Genomic DNA, 19,052 nt, shown 5'->3' with positions numbered 1-19,052 from the left:
TAAAATGAAGTTGGAATGTGGAAATGAGGCTTATAATGCGAATTTTCGTATTCTGTTTTGATTGGTCGACTGGGTCAGTCGACCAATCACTCGACCAATGGACACAGAGACCTCATTTTCTGCTGAATTTTTGGAAAATGTGATTTTTGCCTTATGGATTATTGTTTGATGACTATATGGATATATTTAAGCATGATTTAAGTTTTCAAATCATTTGGACTTGTGGTTTATGTTGAAACTTCGAAATTCGGTATTTTGATGTTCTCAGTTTTTGCAGAATGGTTACTCTGAGAAGTGGGCGTGGTGAATCCAGTGGTCAGGGAGGTGGTGAAATACCTCATGGAGATGGTGAAATACCTAATGTTGATCAGGGTACCCATGAGATACCCGGTGCCCCGAATGTTGGAAGCTTTCGTGATATTGCCAATATTATGGGCAATATGATGCAGCAACAAGCAGCTCAGTTCAACCGGATGTTGGTGGGTTTCATGACTCTGCATAATGAGACTCGAACTGGTGCTAATGTGAATCCTTATGCAGCAGTCCTGAATGCCGGAGGTTTAGCTGGAACTCCTCATACTCGCCTGATGGAGAGTTTTCTGAAGATGCAAGTACCCACTTTCACTGGAGTTACCAAGGATCCCTTGTTTCCTAACAAGTGGCTTCGTGAGTTGGAGAAGGCTTTCCGACATCTGCAATGCTCGGAAGCTCAGAAGATTCTGTTTCTTTGAGCGAAGTTGCAACAAGAAGCTGATGCATGGTGGACCTCCACTCGGCCTGTTTTGGAAGGTTTGCATGCAGGAGTTGTAACTTGGGAGTTGTTCAAAGAAGCTTTTTGCTTGAATTATTTCCCCGAGGCGGTGAAAGATGCGAAGGAAGCTGAGTTTATGGTTCTCACACAAGGATCTTTGTCTGTGTTGGAGTACCAACAGAAGTTTGAGGAGCTTCATTTCTTTGCTCCAGATTCTCTAAAGGTCGATCTCGCCAAAGCGATGAAGTTCTTCAAAGGACTGCACCCTGCCATTAAAGCTGTCACGCCCTCCCAGCCGGTACCCTATCTGGCATACCCGAGAGTGTGATCCACAGCCCGAAGATCAGGTATCGAGTGATCAACCTCCCACATAAACAATAACATAATCATGAACAATCATAACATGAGTGCGGAAGATAAATCATAGATCCAATAATGAAAGAATGAATCATAAACAAATCGGAATAATAGACATAATCAGAGTATCAAACAAATAAGTAAAGTGAAGCAAAAATCCCACTTTACATCCAGCGGAAAAGTAGCTCTAAAGAATAAACTAGATAAAAGCTAATCCCAGTAGCAAGTACATTGGGTAACTAAATTATTCTCCACTTTGTAGACGACATCCTTGTAGGTGTAGATCTCATAAATAGCACAAGGACGCTTCCACTCAATGGTCGGACTAAGCATCGTACGGAGCATAACCACCCGTGGGATCTTCAGAGTAATTGTGGTAACCGCAATCACCTTCCTGGAGATATGTCTCTTCGCCTTGCGCTTCCTCATAGGAACCGTCATAGTACTCAGTACCTGCAGGATAGTCTAACAACATTGTACAATAAAGGAATGAGTTTCAAAGAAACTCAGTAAGGCAGTTAAAATCCATAATAACACAAATGGCAGGATTCCAGAACAATCATAAATGCAATATGATATGAGACAAACAATGAATGAATGAATCTAACTCTATGTATGCTGGTCTCTATTGGCAGACATGCTTTAAGTCGTAGCACCGTACTTCTTTAGGAAAGTCCACTCGGATCCTCAACCATTTAAGATATCTTGGATTCTCTCACGGATCATTTCACCGGTCTTGAGCAGCCGATTGGTAATGGGTCCTTCATCCCTCGGGACAAACCTTGGCAGGGGGTTAAGTCAACACACTCTCTCACAACCATTTGGTATAAGTACTGGCGCATGTCAGGGTAAAACCTAGCCAAATGCAAGTCTTCTACTTGGTTACATCAAGTCAGATCCAGATACTTCCATTCCTCGTCCCCGACGATCCTTTTCGGTATCCTTCACACTAGAGTCCTCATAGTCCCTGACTACGGACTCACCAACCCTATTGATCATCCACATATGGTAAACGGGAAGCTCTCACGTCCTCTCACGGGTTGGTTACCGGTCTTAAGCGCCCGTGAGCCCAAGTCTAACCATATGCAACCCTACCAATAAATGGCCCCCACAATGTGATTCCTGTCCTCTCACGGGTTGGTTACCGGTCTTGAGCGCCCATGAATCCCCATTGCTACCACGGGTCGTTCGGTCTCAATACCCCTCCGATTAGGGTCCGACATAACAGGACATCCTAGCCAAACACTACTAGACAATCCTATATATGTCATCCAACAGGTTTAGGAAGGTGTCCAGAGGGCATCTCCGGAAACATCCCATAATATTCCCGTAGTAGTCCAAGGACAGAAGTGTCAAAAGGACACCTCTCCTTTCCAAACCATACGTAAGCATACACATGCATCAATTCATATCATCACATATATGGTAACTCCATATATGGAAAGAAATCAATATTTACAATCACTTGTATAACATTGGTAAGTAAATCATACATGAATCAATTCAATATGAATAAGTAATGCTACTGTAATCAAAGTTATGCAACAGTAGTATATCATTGTAAGAATCTAATTTAGGAAACATATTAATGATATTCAAATATAGAAACTAGATTCATGCTATCTATGTAATTAAGGAAATAACCATCCTTACCTTTTATAACTCGCAAAGAATCCTAAGAAATCAAGTAAGATCTTGGCAAACTTGAGAAGAAGGTCCTAAACAAGTATATACAACATATTAGGAAAGATCCCTAGCAGAATATATATCAAAATATCCGAAACAGACCAAATCTGGAGTTGCTGTACTCATTGGTCGAGTGGATTGGTCGAGTGGTCCAGTCGACCAATCAGTCGACCAATGCGATGACGATAGCTTATAAAATCAGAGTTTTAAGATATGAAATCCGAATTTGGTGGTTCAAAAGGGTACTAATCAAGGGGTAGACTATATCAGTAGTATTCTAACATAAAGGGGACCTCAAAACACTAATCAAATCAAGGTATCAAGATCCAAATTAGGAAACAAAAAGTTACCATAAATAAATCAACATGGATCTTGATGAATTTTGAAATAGAAAACAAGGACAAGAACTATAGGAGGATGGATCATTGCTTTCGATAATGAAAACATGAAAACATACATAGGTCTTCATGGAATAAGGCTTAGAAGCATAAATCTAAATAAGGAAATAAAACCTACCATATATGTAACTATCATGCATCATGAAGAACACATAGTAAGGTAGAAGAGAACAACTAGAATTCTATGGATTATGGATCATGGAAAGAAAACACAACCATTAACCACTAACATGATCAATGAAAGAAGATCCAAAGAGATCAGAATTCAGATTAGAAGATTAACAGAGATTAAATCATGGTTTGATCATGAATCCTTCAAAAGCTTGCAATGATCATGGTTAAGATCATTGTTCTAGCCTTAAATCCTTAGGATGATCATGAGAACATGTTCGGAGATGTTTGCAACAGAGAATGCAGCATCTCTTCTACTGTCTCAACTCAAAAAGGAAAGAAAAACAAAGATGGAGGAGAAGAAGAGAGAGTAGACATACCTTTTGATGCAAAAAGAAGAGTTCCGACGAAGATCCGCCAAGAAAACTCCAAGGATGCAAGAGAGATGACTTGCGAGAGGTCTTTGGTTCGTTCCAGAGGGTTTGGAGGCAGCAAATACGAAGTGGACTCGAGGTTAGACTTAAATAGAGCAAGAATCAACCTAATTGCCAAAGACAAGCACCCATTGGTCGAGTGGATTGGTCGATCGGCCCGATCGACCAATCGGTCGACCAATGCCGACAAAGAAGACCAAAACGAGGGAATTGAAGGTCCAGATCAAATCCAATCCTAAAGGGGTTTTGCACACAAGTCAAGTGACTTACCTAGTAGGTAGAAATGCCTTCAAACCAAGATAGAGAGCACTCCAAGTCCATCAACTAATTAGATCTTCATCAGGATTCTGTTTCCATAAATAGAATCTCATCATCAACCTTCATGGATTCAAAGCCGGACACCAAGTCCTCTCTTGGGATGGCCCAAAGCTGACTTCTTACTTTACTTCGGGTCATCGGACCTACAAACAACAAGGTTTCCGGGTCAAGGTTAGGGCTGGGTTTCACATTCTCCCCCCTTAAAGAAATTTCGTCCCCGAAATTGAAAGCGTACTGTGCTTCCAAAGAGGTAAGGAAACTTCTCCTTCATGTCTTCTTCCTTCTCCCAAGAAGCTTCTTCAGGGGTATGGTTCTTCCACCGAATCTTCACCAAAGGAATGGCGCGATTCGCAGCTGCTTGTCCTTCCTATCCAGGATTTCGGCCGGTTCTTCATCATAGGTCAAATCAGCACTAAGTCCTTCAGTGCTTGCTTGCAAAATGTGTTCCGGATTCTCTATGTATTTTCGGAGCATCGAAACATGGAACACATTGTGCACACCAGCAAGAGACGGAGGTAATGCTAATCGATACGCAACAGGTCCAACCTTTTCCAAAATCTCGAAAGGTCCAATGTAACGAGGGCTAAGCTTTCCCTTAACATTGAATCTCATCACACCCTTCATTGGTGAGACCTTCGGAAAGACTTTCTCTCCAACTTGAAATTCCAAATCGGTCCTTCTCTTATCAGCATAAGATTCCTGTCTCGATCAAGCAGACTTAATCCTTTCTCTTATCATATCTACCATAGCACTTGTAGCTTCAATCATCTCGAGGACCTAAGACTTTTCTTTCAACTGTCTCGAGTCCAAGACAAAGGTGTCCTACAAGTACTACCATACAAAGCCTTGAATGGAGCCATGCCTATTGTTGCTTGATAACCGTTGTTATAGGCAAACTCAACCAAAGCTAGGTGTTCATCCCAATTACCACCCATATCCATCACACAAGATCCGAGCATGTCTTCCAATGTCCGAATTGTCCGCTCGATTGTCCATCGACCGTGGATGATGAGCTGTACTCAAGTTCAATTGGGTTCCCAAGGCCTTCTGCAAACTATTCCAAAACCTTGAGGTGAACCTAGGATCACGATCCGAGACAATACTCAATGGCACACCATGCAGACGAACCACATTATCCACATAAAGCCCGGCTAGCTTATCCCCAGTATGAGTGATCTTCATAGGAATGAAATGGGCTGATTTGGTCAACCTATCAACAATCACCCACACCAGTGTCATTGCCTTTACTTGTCCAAGGCAAGCTAGTCACAAAGTCCATGGAGATATCTTCCCACTTCCAACTAGGAATAGGAAGGGGTTGAAGTAATCCAGATGGAGGTTGTCGAACGGCTTTCACACGCTGGCATGTCTCACACTTGGCAACAAAATCATCAACATCCGCCTTTAGACCAATCCACCAAAAATGTTCCTTCAAGTCCTTGTACATCTTGGTGCTTCCGGGTGTATAAAGAAAGACCGACCGGTGTGCTTCCTTCAATATTTCTTTCTTAACTTCTTCGTTTGGGTGCACACACAGTCTTCCTCTAAACATTAAAGCACCATCCATGGATATACCAAAGTAGGGGTCCGACTCGAGATTCGAAGAAATCTTCTCAACTTTGGTCAAAAACTCTTGATCGAACTCTCCGCAGCAACAATCTTATCTCTAAGACCAGATCTTGCCGTCATGGCGTAAAGAATAAAATCAGAATTCTCGAGGACGATTTCCAAATCAAAACTCTCAATAGAAGACCACAATGGTAAACTCAAAGCATTCAAATCCAAAGTCTTCTTCTGGTTCTTCCTACTAAGAGCATCAGCAACAACATTTGCTTTCCCAGGATGATACCGAATATCACAATCATAATCGGAGACGAGTTCCAACCATCTCCTTTGTCTCATGTTCAACTCCTTTTGGGTAAAGAAATATTTCAAACTCTTATGATCCGTGAAAATGGCAATCTTCTCACCGTAAAGATAATGTCTCCAAATCTTCAAAGCAAAGACAACGGCGGCAAGTTCTAGATCGTGAGTGGGGTAATTCCGCTCATAATCCTTCAATTGCCGAGAAGCATAGGCTACGACCTTGCCATGTTGCATCAGTACACAACCCAAACCAATCTTTGACGCATCGGTATAAATCGTCATACCACCGGAACTATCAGGTATAGTCAAAACCGGGGCACTTGTCAATCTATCTTTCAACTCTTGGAAATTCTTCTCAAAGGCGTCAGACCAAACAAACTTCTCTTCTTTCCTGGTCAACTTAGTCATAGGAGCAGCCAACCGAGAAAAGTTCTCAATAAACCTTCGGTAGTAACCCGCCAATCCAAGAAAACTTCTTATTTCCGTTATCGACTTCGGTCTCTCCCAATCAGCCACAGCTTGGACCTTTTCGGGATCGACACGAATACCTTCGGCTGAAACTACATGACCAAGGAAAACCACTCTCTTAAGCCGAAATCACACTTGCTAAACTTAGCAAACAACTTCTTTTCCCGCAACCTTTGCAAAGTGAAACTTAGATGACTCGCATGCTCTTCTTCGCTCTTCGAATAGATCAAGATGTCATCAATGAAAACAATCACAAACTTATCAAGCACATCATGAAATACTCGGTTCATGAGGTCCATGAACACCGCAGAGCATTGGTCAATCCGAAGGGCATGACTCTAAACTCGTAGTGACCATACCGCGTTCGGAAAGCTGTCTTGAAGATATCACTAGACTTCACTTTCAATTGGTGATATCCGGACCTTAAGTCAATCTTCGAGAACACAACTGCACCCTTCAACTGATCGAAGAGATCATCGATTCGGGCAGCGGATATCTATTCTTGATAGTCAACTTATTCAACTCACGGTAGTCGATGCACAAGCGCATACTACCGTCTTTCTTCTTGACGAACAAGACCGGAGCTCCCCAAGGTGACACACTAGGCTGTACGAAACCTCTATCAATGAGCTCATTCAACTGATTTTGCAACTCTTTCAACTCAGGAGGAGCCATCCTATACGGAGCTTTAGATACCGGAGCGGCACCAGTGGACGAGATCAATAGAGAATTCGACATCTCTCGTCCGGAGGCACTCCCGATAGGTCATCGGGGAAGACATCAACAAAGTCGCAGACAACTCGACTTCGTCGACTCTTTTCTCCACTATACCCTTGCCTTCGGATGAAGCATCATCCACTAGGGCATAGACTTGCATCGCAGGCAGACAAGACCTTCTTACAAACCCTTCTCTTTTCACCTTGAAATTCAAAGACCGGACTTCCACAAATATGGAACTGAATCTTCTTTGAGGAACAAAGGAACACAGCTTTGTGTGGCTGTCAACCAATCAATTCCCAAAATAACATCGAAGTCCTTCATGTCAAGAATCACAAAATTGGCTTCCAAGTTCTTCTCACCAATCAACACGAGGACATTTAGATAACCCCTTATCTAGTTTCACAACAGACCAAGAGGTGTACTAATCAATAAACAACTAGACAACTTCTCGGGGATTAGGTTAGTCTTCTTGATGAATGCAGATGACATGAACGAATGAGATGCACCCGTATCAAATAAGACAAATGCGAAATAGAAGCGACTAACAATGTACCCGTAATCACATCATGGCTTGGATCCCGCTTCAAGATCGGAAATACCGAAAACTCTACCAGAGGGAGGAGCAGGAGCACTCTTCACCATGGGGGCAAGCTGTCTGGGCAGGCCGCTTCTGGACGAGCACGAGCAAAATGACCAGCTTGCTTGCAGAGAAGCAAACAGGATTGCTGGATCCAACAGGGGTGGCTGCAACAGAGGGCTTCGAGCAACAGGCCTTGCACTCGCACTTGCACTTGCACTTGCATTTGCTGGTGGTCGGTTTCCGCCATATCGTTTAAACCGGCCGGGCTGCTAAAAACCCGTGTTCCCGACCTACACTCTTAGCCCGAAAGGTAGGAGTGGGGTAGGGTGTAGGTCTCACATAACGACGGTCATTGCGATCCACCAAACCAGAATTCCTTGATCGCCAAGGCTTTTGCACACGAGCACTTTCCTTCTCTCGTTTCTTCCAACTTCTTCGAGTTCTCGCACCACTTGAGCATAGCTCACTATAGGCCGGATCGTGAGATAAGCTTTAATGGCAGTGGGCAGTCCTTTGAAGAACTTCTTTGCTTTGGCGAGGTCTTCCTTCAAAGAATCTGGAGCAAAGAAATGAAGCTCCTCGAACTTCGTTGGTACTCCAACACAGTACAAAGTTCCTTGAGTCGAATCATAAACTCAGCTTCCTTTGCATCCTTCACCGCCTCGGGAAAGTAGTTCATACAAAAAGCCTCTTTGAATAACTCCCAAGTTACAACTCCCGCATGCAAACCTTCCAAAACAGACGAGTGGAAATCCACCATGCATCAGCTTCTTGTTGCAACTTCGCTCAAAGCAAACAAAATCTTCCGAGCTTCCGAGCATTGCAGATGCCGGAAAGCCTTCTCCAACTCACGAAGCCACTTGTTAGGAAACAAGGGGTCCTTGGTAACTCCAAGAAAAGTGGGTACTTGCATCTTCGGAAAACTCTCCATCAAAGTAGTATGAGGAGTTCCAGCTAAACCTCCCGCATTCAGGATCGCGGCATGAGGATTCACATTAGCACCAGCCCGGGTCTCATTATGCAGAGTCATGAAACCCACCAACATCCGGTTGAATTGAGCCGCTTGTCGCTCGCATCATATTGCCCATAATATTGGCAATATCTCCGAAACTTCCAACATTCGGGGCACCAGGGATCTCATGAGTACCCCGATCAGCATTTGGTATCTCACCACCTCCATGAGGTACTTCACCACCTCCCCGAGGTATTTCACCACCTCCATGACCACCGGATTCACCACGCCCACTTCTCGTAGTAACCATTCTCGCAAAACCGAGAACATCAAAATACCGAATTTCGAAGATTCAACATAAACCACAAGTCCAAATGATTTGAAAACTTAAATCATGCTCAAAAATATCCATATAGTCATCAAACAATATTCCATAAGGCAAAAATCACATTTTCCAAAAATTCAACAGCAAATGAGGTCACCGTGACCATTGGTCGAGTGGTTGGTCGAGTGACCCCGACGACCAATCGGTCGACCAATGAAGACGTAATGCGAAAATTCGCATTATAAGCCTCATTTCCACATTCCAACCTCATTCTAACTTCTTCCAAAGGTGAGAGAGCTCTAGGGAAAATATCCAAGAGTTCCCACAAGTGTTCTTGAGGTGATTTAGTGCTTCAACAACAACACCACAACACACCATCTTCATAAACAAGGTAAATCTCTCATTCTTTCTTCCATTTTCATCTTCTCATGCTTGCATTTCAATAAAACCATGCTTTACTTGTATCCAATGCTAGAAATCATGCTTAGGAATGCTTAGAAACATATTCCCTAGGTTTTAAACACAATGACATGCATAGACAACAAGTTTTAACACATTTGGTGCTCATCTCGCAAAGTTTTATACCGAAATCGATATCTTTAGAAAAATTTCGTTTTCTCTCAAACCGCTTGAAATTTTCGCACGAGATCAAATGCTACATGCTCAAGATGACATTGTAGATAGGTCCATACAATTTGATTTAACCAATTTCAACTTTTCAAAAATCCAATTTTGACCTAAATTGCAAAATCCCCAAATTGCCTTCTTGCTGAATTTTTCGCTTTAATCTATGTTTTCGATCGATTTTCATCAAAACAACTTCATAGACATGAAATTCCAAGTATTGTGCACATGCTAGTATGTTCAAATCAAATTTCCCCCAAATTTGAAATTTTCCGAAAAATTACGAAAATACCCTTTTGGCTCAAATCTTGAAATAGCAATAATTGGAAATGTCTCTTGTCTCTTCCACGATACATCATGCAGGGGGAGGACGAGGAGGAGGTAGAGGTCGAGGTCGCATCGTAGGTGCTCTTAGGGGCAAAGGTCAGGTTCCTTTCGAGCCTAGAGAGGAGGTTAGGAGACCGGACCTATTTGACACACCTCAGGCCGAGTTTCTGTACGAGGCCTACTTCAGCTATTGTAACATCGAGATGGGGCGTCTACTTCACTTACGCCAGCTCGTAGCCTTTAGGATCCGGCAGAGGTTCGACACTTTACAAAGGTGGACTCACCTCTTCACCGAGGATTTGCCGGTATACCCGGAGCTAGTGAGGTTGTTCTTCAGCAACCTTACTTACACAGAGGAGGCTCGGGGCCGGGGACATCCACTCGGACTTGTCCTCGGGAGCAGTGGTCCTTCAGACTCGGATTCGCTTCTCTACCCGGACACCGGCCGAGATCTTGCAGGTCCCTTACTATCCACAAGCAGTGTGTGTGGATACCGCAGGAGCAGATCCGGGACAGCCATCCGATGCCGTACGAGCTTCGCGAGATATGCTCTACGCTATGGGATAGCCGCCGATGCTTCACACCGTGGACTAGCGGACGGATAACGGGTTCTGCACGTATTATCGGTTGCATAGTCGGCCGAAACATCATGCCGAAAGCCGGACATCACCATCGGGTCACGTTGATGGAGGCCTTGGTCATTTACCGCATCTACATGGGCTTCGAGATCGATCTCTCCTACATCATTCAGCAGGTCATGCCGGACTTAGTTCTGCGGCCTAGCATGCGGAACCTTTGCTATGGGAGGCTTCGACTTTGATCTTCGGGCATTTCGGGGTGAGTTTCGAGGATACTCCGATGGACACTAGATCACGGGGATACCCCATTGGGACTCGGACCATTCGACGGATGAGACTACATCGGTTAGAGAGACCTCCCGGTCCCAGAGGGTGAGGATGATGATGAATCGGAGGATGAGGATCAGGGATCGGAGGATGGAGGAGAGGATATCGGTCCCGATAGTGATGATCAGGCCGGAGATGATACGATATGCGCGAGGCTGAGCCCGTGCATCACGAGTTTCCTTCATCACACTTCGAGGCGGGCGGCCCTTCACATGCGGTTCCGGAGACTTCAGATCTTGGTGCACAGATGAGATCGATGACTTCCATGCTAGAGAGGATGGAGGTCGGACAGAGCAGATGTACGAGAGGATGGAGTCTCGACAGACGAGGATAGAGCATCGGGTGACTCAGCCTAGCGAGAGGAGTTCGTGAGCATATAGAGATCGAGTAGATCACCTAGATAGACCGTACCTTAGGATTTTCCATTTATGCATTTCAGATGTAATCATTGTAAAAACTTTTGAAATTAATGAAGTTCATTTTGTTTCTCTTTAATTATTGTATGTTATGCACTTTTCTTTTCCTTGCATTAGTGACATTTGTTCAAGTAAAATTATGGTATGTTATTCGGAAATGTTCGTTATGCCTCAAAGTTCAAGTTTCTAATTCGTGTTCTATTATTCACTTCTAAGAGTAGAAGAGTCATTTCAGATTAATGACTCAGAATGTTCAGTTGTTGTCTTTTGTGGTTAGGATCTCCTCGAACCTTGGGCTCGATACCAATCATCACGCCCTCCCAGCCGGTACCCTATCCGGCATACCCGAGAGTGTGATCCACAGCCCGAAGATCAGGTATCGAGTGATCAACCTCCCACATAAACAATAACATAATCATGAACAATCATAACATGAGTGCGGAAGATAAATCATAGATCCAATAATGAAAGAATGAATCATAAACGAATCGGAATAATAGACATAATCGTAGTATCAAACAGATAAGTAAAGTGAAGCAAAAATCCCACTTTACATCCAAATGGAAAAGTAGCTCTAAAGAATAAACTAGATAAAAGCTAATCCCAAGTAGCAAGTACATTGGGTAACTAAATTATTCTCCACTTTGTAGACGACATCCTTGTAGGTGTAGATCTCATAAATAGCACAAGGACGCTTCCACTCAATGGTCGGACTAAGCATCGTACGGAGCATAACCACCCGTGGGATCTTCGAGTAATTGTGGTAACCGCAATCACCTTCCCCGGAGATATGTCTCTTCGCCTTGCGCTTCCTCATAGGAACCGTCATAGTACTCAAGCACTGCAGGATAGTCTAACAACATTGTACAATAAAGGAATGAGTTTCAAAGAAACTCAAGAAGGCGATTAAAATCCATAATAACACAAATGGCAGGATTCCGGAACAATCATAAATGCAATATGATATGAGACAAACAATGAATGAATGAATCTAACTCTATGTATGCTGGTCTCTATTGGCGGACATGCTTTAAGTCGTAGCACCGTACTTCTTTAGGAAAGTCCACTCACATCCTCAACCATTTAAGATATCTTGGATTCTCTCACGGATCATTTCACCGGTCTTGAGCAGCCGATTGGTAATGGGTCCTTCATCCCTCGGGACAAACCTTGGCAGGGGGTTAAGTCAACACACTCTCTCACAACCATTTGGTATAAGTACTGGCGCATGTCGGGGTAAAACCTAGCCAAATGCAAGTCTTCTACTTGGTTACATCAAGTCAGATCCAGATACTTCCATTCCTCGTCCCCGACGATCCTTTCCGGTATCCTTCACACTAGAGTCCTCATAGTCCCCGACTACGGACTCACCAACCCTATTGATCATCCACATATGGTAAACGGGAAGCTCTCACGTCCTCTCACGGGTTGGTTACCGGTCTTAAGCGCCCGTGAGCCCAAGTCTAACCATATGCAACCCTACCAATAAATGGCCCCCACAATGTGATTCCTGTCCTCTCACGGGTTGGTTACCGGTCTTGAGCGCCCATGAATCCCCATTGCTACCACGGGTCGTTCGGTCTCAATACCCCTCCGATTAGGGTCCGACATAACAGGACATCCTAGCCAAACACTACTAGACAATCCTATATATGTCATCCAACAGTTTAGGAAGGTGTCCAGAGGGCATCTCCGGAAACATCCCATAATATTCCCGTAGTAGTCCAAGGACGGAAGTGTCAAAAGGACACCTCTCCTTTCCAAACCATACGTAAGCATACACATGCATCAATTCATATCATCACATATATGGTAACTCCATATATGGAAAGAAATCAATATTTACAATCACTTGTATAACATTGGTAAGTAAATCATACATGAATCAATTCAATATGAATAAGTAATGCTACCGTAATCAAAGTTATGCAACAGTAGTATATCATTGTAAGAATCTAATTTAGGAAACATATTAATGATATTCAAATATAGAAACTAGATTCATGCTATCTATGTAATTAAGGAAATAACCATCCTTACCTTTTATAACTCGCAAAGAATCCTAAGAAATCAAGTAAGATCTTGGCAAACTTGAGAAGAAGGTCCTAAACAAGTATATACAACATATTAGGAAAGATCCCTAGCGGAATATATATCAAAATATCCGAAACGGACCAAATCTGGAGTTGCTGTACTCATTGGTCGAGTGGATTGGTCGAGTGGTCCGATCGACCAATCAGTCGACCAATGCAGATGTAGCTTATAAAATCAGAGTTTTAAGATATGAAATCCGAATTTGGTGGTTCAAAAGGGTACTAATCAAGGGGTAGACTATATCAGTAGTATTCTAACATAAAGGGGACCTCAAAACACTAATCAAATCAAGGTATCAAGATCCAAATTAGGAAACAAAAAGTTACCATAAATAAATCAACATGGATCTTGATGAATTTTGAAATAGAAAACAAGGACAAGAACTATAGGAGGATGGATCATTGCTTTCGGTAATGAAAACATGAAAACATACATAGGTCTTCATGGAATAAGGCTTAGAAGCATAAATCTAAATAAGGAAATAAAACCTACCATATATGTAACTATCATGCATCATGAAGAACACATAGTAAGGTAGAAGAGAACAACTAGAATTCTATGGATTATGGATCATGGAAAGAAAACACAACCATTAACCACTAACATGATCAATGAAAGAAGATCCAAAGAGATCAGAATTCAGATTAGAAGATTAACAGAGATTAAATCATGGTTTGATCATGAATCCTTCAAAAGCTTGCAATGATCATGGTTAAGATCATTGTTCTAGCCTTAAATCCTTAGGATGATCATGAGAACATGTTCAGAGATGTTTGCAACAGAGAATGCAGCATCTCTTCTACTGTCTCAACTCAAAAAGGAAAGAAAAACAAAGATGGAGGAGAAGAAGAGAGAGTAGACATACCTTTTGATGCAAAAAGAAGAGTTCCGACGAAGATCCGCCAAGAAAACTCCAAGGATGCAAGAGAGATGACTTGCAGAGGTCTTTGGTCTGCTCCAGAGGGTTTGGAGGCAGCAAATACGAAGTGGACTCGAGGTTAGACTTAAATAGAGCAAGAATCAACCTAATTGCCAAAGACAAGCACCCATTGGTCGAGTGGATTGGTCGATCGGCCCGATCGACCAATCGAACGACCAATGCCGACAAAGAAGACCAAAACAGGGAATTGAAGGTCCAGATCAAATCCAATCCTAAAGGGGTTTTGCACACAAGTCAAGTGACTTACCTAGTAGGTAGAAATGCCTTCAAACCAAGATAGAGAGCACTCCAAGTCCATCAACTAATTAGATCTTCATCAGGATTCTGTTTCCATAAATAGAATCTCATCATCAACCTTCATGGATTCAAAGCCAGACACCAAGTCCTCTACTGGGATGGCCCAAAGCTGACTTCTTACTTTACTTCGGGTCATCGGACCTACAAACAACAAGGTTTCCGGGTCAAGGTTAGGGCTGGGTTTCACAAAAGCTTACCTCACAGTCCAGCCTATAGTGAGCTATGCTCAAGTGGTGCAGAACTCGAAGAAGTTGGAAGAAACAGAGAAGGAAAATGCATGTATGCAAAGGCCCTGGTAGCCAAGGAACCCTGGGTTGGTGGATCGTAATGATCAGCGTTTTGTGAGACCTACACCCTACCCCACTCCTACTTTTCAGCCTAGGAGTGTAGGTCAGAACTCAGGTTTTCAGCAGCCCGGCTAGTTTAGACAGTATGGCGGGAACTGACCACCAGTGAGTGCAAGTGCTAGGCTTGTGAATGTGAATCCTAGGCCTTTTGTTCAGAAGCCCATTGATGCAGCTACCCCAGTTGGACCCAGCAATCCTGTTTGCTTTTCCTGCAAGCAAGATGGTCATTTCGCTCGTGCCTGTCCGAAGCGGCCTGTCCAGCAGCCTGCTCCAGTGGTGAAGAGTGCTCCTACTCCTCCCTCTGGTAGAGTGTTCAGTATTTCCAGTGCTGAGCAGGATCCAAGCCATGAAGTGATTACAAGTACATTGTTAGTTGCTTCTATTTCTACATTTGTCTTATTTGATACGGGTGCATCTCATTCATTCATGTCATCTGCATTCATCAAGAAGACTGACCTAATCCCTGAGAAGTTGTCTAGTTGTTTATTGATTAGTACACCTACTGGTCCTGTTGTGAAACTAGATAAGGGGTTATCTAAATGTCCTGTGTTGATTGGTGAGAAGAACTTGGAAGCCAATTTTGTACTTCTTGATATGAAGGACTTCGATGTTATTTTGGGAATTGATTGGTTAACAGCCCACAAAGCTGTGTTTGTTTGTTCCTCAAAGAAGATTCAGTTCCATATTTGTGGAAGTCCGGTCTTAGAATTTCATGGTGAGAAAAGAAGGGTTTGTAAGAAGGTGTCTTGTCTCGTGACCGATGCAAGTCTATGCCCTAGTGGATGATGCTTCATCCGAAGGCAAGGGTAAAGTGGAGAAAAGAGTCGATGAAGTCGGGGTTGTCCGTGACTTTGTTGATGTCTTCCCCGATGATCTATCGGGAGTGCCTCCAGACGGGGATGTCGAGTTTTCTATTGATCTCGTCCCTGGTGCCGCTCCGGTATCTAAAGCTCCGTATAGGATGGCTCCTACTGAGTTGAAAGAGTTGCAAAACCAGTTGAATGAGCTCATTGATAGAGGTTTCGTACAACCTAGTGTATCACCTTGGGGAGCTCCGGTCTTGTTTGTCAAGAAGAAAGACGGTAGTATGCGCGTGTGCATCGACTACCGTGAGTTGAATAAGCTAACTATCAAGAATAGATACCCGCTGCCCAGAATTGATGATCTCTTCGATCAGTTAAAAGGTGCAGTTGTGTTCTCAAAGATTGACTTAAGATCCGGATATCACCAATTTAAAGTGAAGTCTAGTGATATCTTCAAGACAGCTTTTCGAACACGGTATGGCCACTATGAGTTTAGGGTCATGCCTTTCGGATTGACCAATGCTCCTGCGGTGTTCATGGACCTCATGAACCGAGTATTTCACGATGTGCTTGATAAGTTTGTGATTGTTTTCATCGACGACATCTTGATCTATTCGAAGAGCGAAGAAGAGCATGCGAGCCATCTAAGTCTCACTTTGCAAAGATTGCGAGGAAAGAAGTTGTACGCCAAGTTTAGCAAGTGTGATTTCTGGCTTAAGAGAGTAGTATTCCTTGGCCATGTGGTTTCAGCTGAAGGTATTCATGTCGATCTTGAAAAAGTCCAAGTTGTGGCTGATTGGGAAAGACCGAAGTCGGTAACGGAAATAAGAAGTTTTCTTGGATTGGCGGGTTACTACAGAAGGTTTATTGAGAACTTTTCTCGGTTGGCTGCTCCTATGACTAAGTTAACAAGGAAAGAAGAGAAGTTTGTTTGGTCTGACGCCTATGAGAAAAATTTCCAAGAGTTGAAAGATAGATTGACAAGTGCCCCGGTTTTGACTATACCTGATAGTTCCGGTGGTATGACAGTTTTTACCGATGCGTCAAAGATTGGATTGGGTTGCGTACTGATGCAACATGGCAAGGTCGTAACCTATGCTTCTCGGCAATTGAAAGATTATGAGTGGAATTACCCCACTCACGATCTAGAACTTGCCGCTGTTGTCTTTGCTTCAAAGATTTGGAGACATTACCTCTACGGTGAGAAGATTGCCATTTTCACGGATCATAAGAGTTTGAAATACTTCTTTACCCAAAAGGAGTTGAACATGAGACAAAGGAGATGGTTGGAACTAGTCTCTGATTATGATTGTGATATTCAGTATCACCCTGGGAAGTCAAACGTTGTTGCTGATGCTCTTAGTAGGAAGAACCAGAAGAAGACTTTGGATTTGAATGCTTTGAGTTTACCATTGTGGTCTTTTATTGGGAGCTTTGATTTGGAAATTGTCCCTAAGAATTCTGATTTTATTCTTTCTGCCAAAACGGCAAGATCTGGCCTTCGAATCCTGAGTCGGACCCCGACTTTGGTATATCCATGGATGGTGCTTTATTGTTTAGAGGAAGATTGTGCGTGCCTGCAAACGAAGAATTTAAAAAGGAAATACTGAAGGAAGCACATCAGTCAGTCTTTACTATACACTCGGGAAGCACCAAGATGTACAAGGACTTGAAGGAACATTTTTGGTGGATTGGTTTGAAGGCTGATGTCGAAAATTTTGTTGCCAAGTGTGAGACTTGCCAACGTATGAAAGCCGTTCGTCAACCCCCATCTGGAGGATATCTCTATGGACTTTGTGACTAGCTTGCCTCGGACTAGTAAAGGCAATGACACCGTGTGGGTGATTGTTGATAGGTTGACCAAATCAGCCCACTTCATTCCTATGAAGATCACTCATACTCTGGATAAGCTAGCAAGGCTTTACGTGGATAATGTGGTTCGCCTGCATGGCGTGCCATTGAGTATTATTTCTGATCGTGATCCTAGGTTCACTTCAAGGTTTTGGAATAGTTTGCAGAAGGCCTTGGGAACCCAATTGAACTTGAGTACAGCTCATCATCCACAGTCTGATGGACAATCTGAGCGGACAATTCAGACATTGGAAGACATGCTCAGATCTTGTGTGGTGGATATGGGTGGTAATTGGGATGAACACCTAGCTTTGGTTGAGTTTGCCTATAACAACAGTTATCAAGCAACAATAGGCATGGCTCCAATCAAGGCTTTGTATGGCAGTATTTGTAGGACACCTTTGTGTACTGGATCGAGACAGTGAAAGAAAAGTCTTAGGTCCCGAGATGATTGAAGCTACGAGTGCTATGGTAGATATGATAAGAGAAAGGATTAAGTCTGCCCAATCAAGACAGAAATCTTATGCTGATAAGAGGAGGACCGATTTGGAATTTCAAGTTGGAGAGAAAGTTTTCCTGAAGGTTTCACCAATGAAGGGTGTGATGAGATTCAATGTTAAGGGAAAGCTTAGCCCTCGTTTCATTGGACCTTTCGAGATTTTGGAAAAGGTTGGACCTGTTGCGTATCGATTAGCATTACCTCCGCCTCTTGCTGGTGTTCACAATGTGTTTCATATTTCGATGCTCCGAAAATACATAGAGAATCCGGAACACATTTTGCAGCAAGCACCTGAAGGACTTAGTGCTGATTTGACCTACGATGAAGAGCCGGCCGAAATCTTAGATAAGAAGGACAAGCAGCTGCGGAATCGCACCATCCGTTTGGTGAAGATTTGGTGGAAGAACCATACCCCTGAAGAAGCTTCTTGGGAGAAGGAAGAAGATATGAAGGAGAAGTTTCCTCACCTCTTTGGAAGCACAGGTACGCTTTCAATTTCGAGGACGAAATTTCTTTAAGGGGGGGAGAATGTGAAACCCAGCCCTAACCTTGACCCGGAAACTTTGTTATTTGTAGGTCCAGTGACCCGAAGTAAAGTAAGAAGTCAGCTTTGGGCCATCCCAGTGGAGGACTTGGTGTCTGGCTTTGAATCCATGAGTGTTGATGATGAGGTTCTATTTATGGAAACTGAATCTTGATGAAGATAAGATAAGTTGATGGACTTGGAGTGCTCTCTATCATGGTTTGAAGGCATTTCTACCTATTAGGTAAGTCACTTGATATGTGTGCAAAACCCCTTTAAGATTGGATTTGATCTGGGCCTTCAATTCCCTGTTTAGGAGTTGCTGAAATGATTGGTCGACTCATTGGTCGACTGGACAAGTCGACCAATCCACTCGACCAATGGGTTCTGTCTTTGGTAATTAGGTCTTGCTTGCTCTATTTAAGTCCAGTCTCGAGTCTACTTCGTTTTTCTCTCTCCA

General features: G+C 43.2%; 1 pseudogene; it reads right to left on the bottom strand.

The window, feature by feature from the left end:
• Window positions 1-4,227: 4,227 nt before the first annotated feature.
• Window positions 4,228-19,052, bottom strand: part of LOC149029078 (uncharacterized) — a 43,417-nt pseudogene continuing 28,592 nt past the window's right edge.

The sequence above is a fragment of the Hakea prostrata genome, chromosome 1 (genome assembly GCF_041222555.1).
Source record: "Hakea prostrata isolate BN-2017 chromosome 1, UWA_Hpros_2, whole genome shotgun sequence".
NCBI classification, from domain to species: Eukaryota; Viridiplantae; Streptophyta; class Magnoliopsida; order Proteales; family Proteaceae; genus Hakea; species Hakea prostrata.
This window is presented reverse-complemented; position numbering and strand designations above follow the sequence as displayed.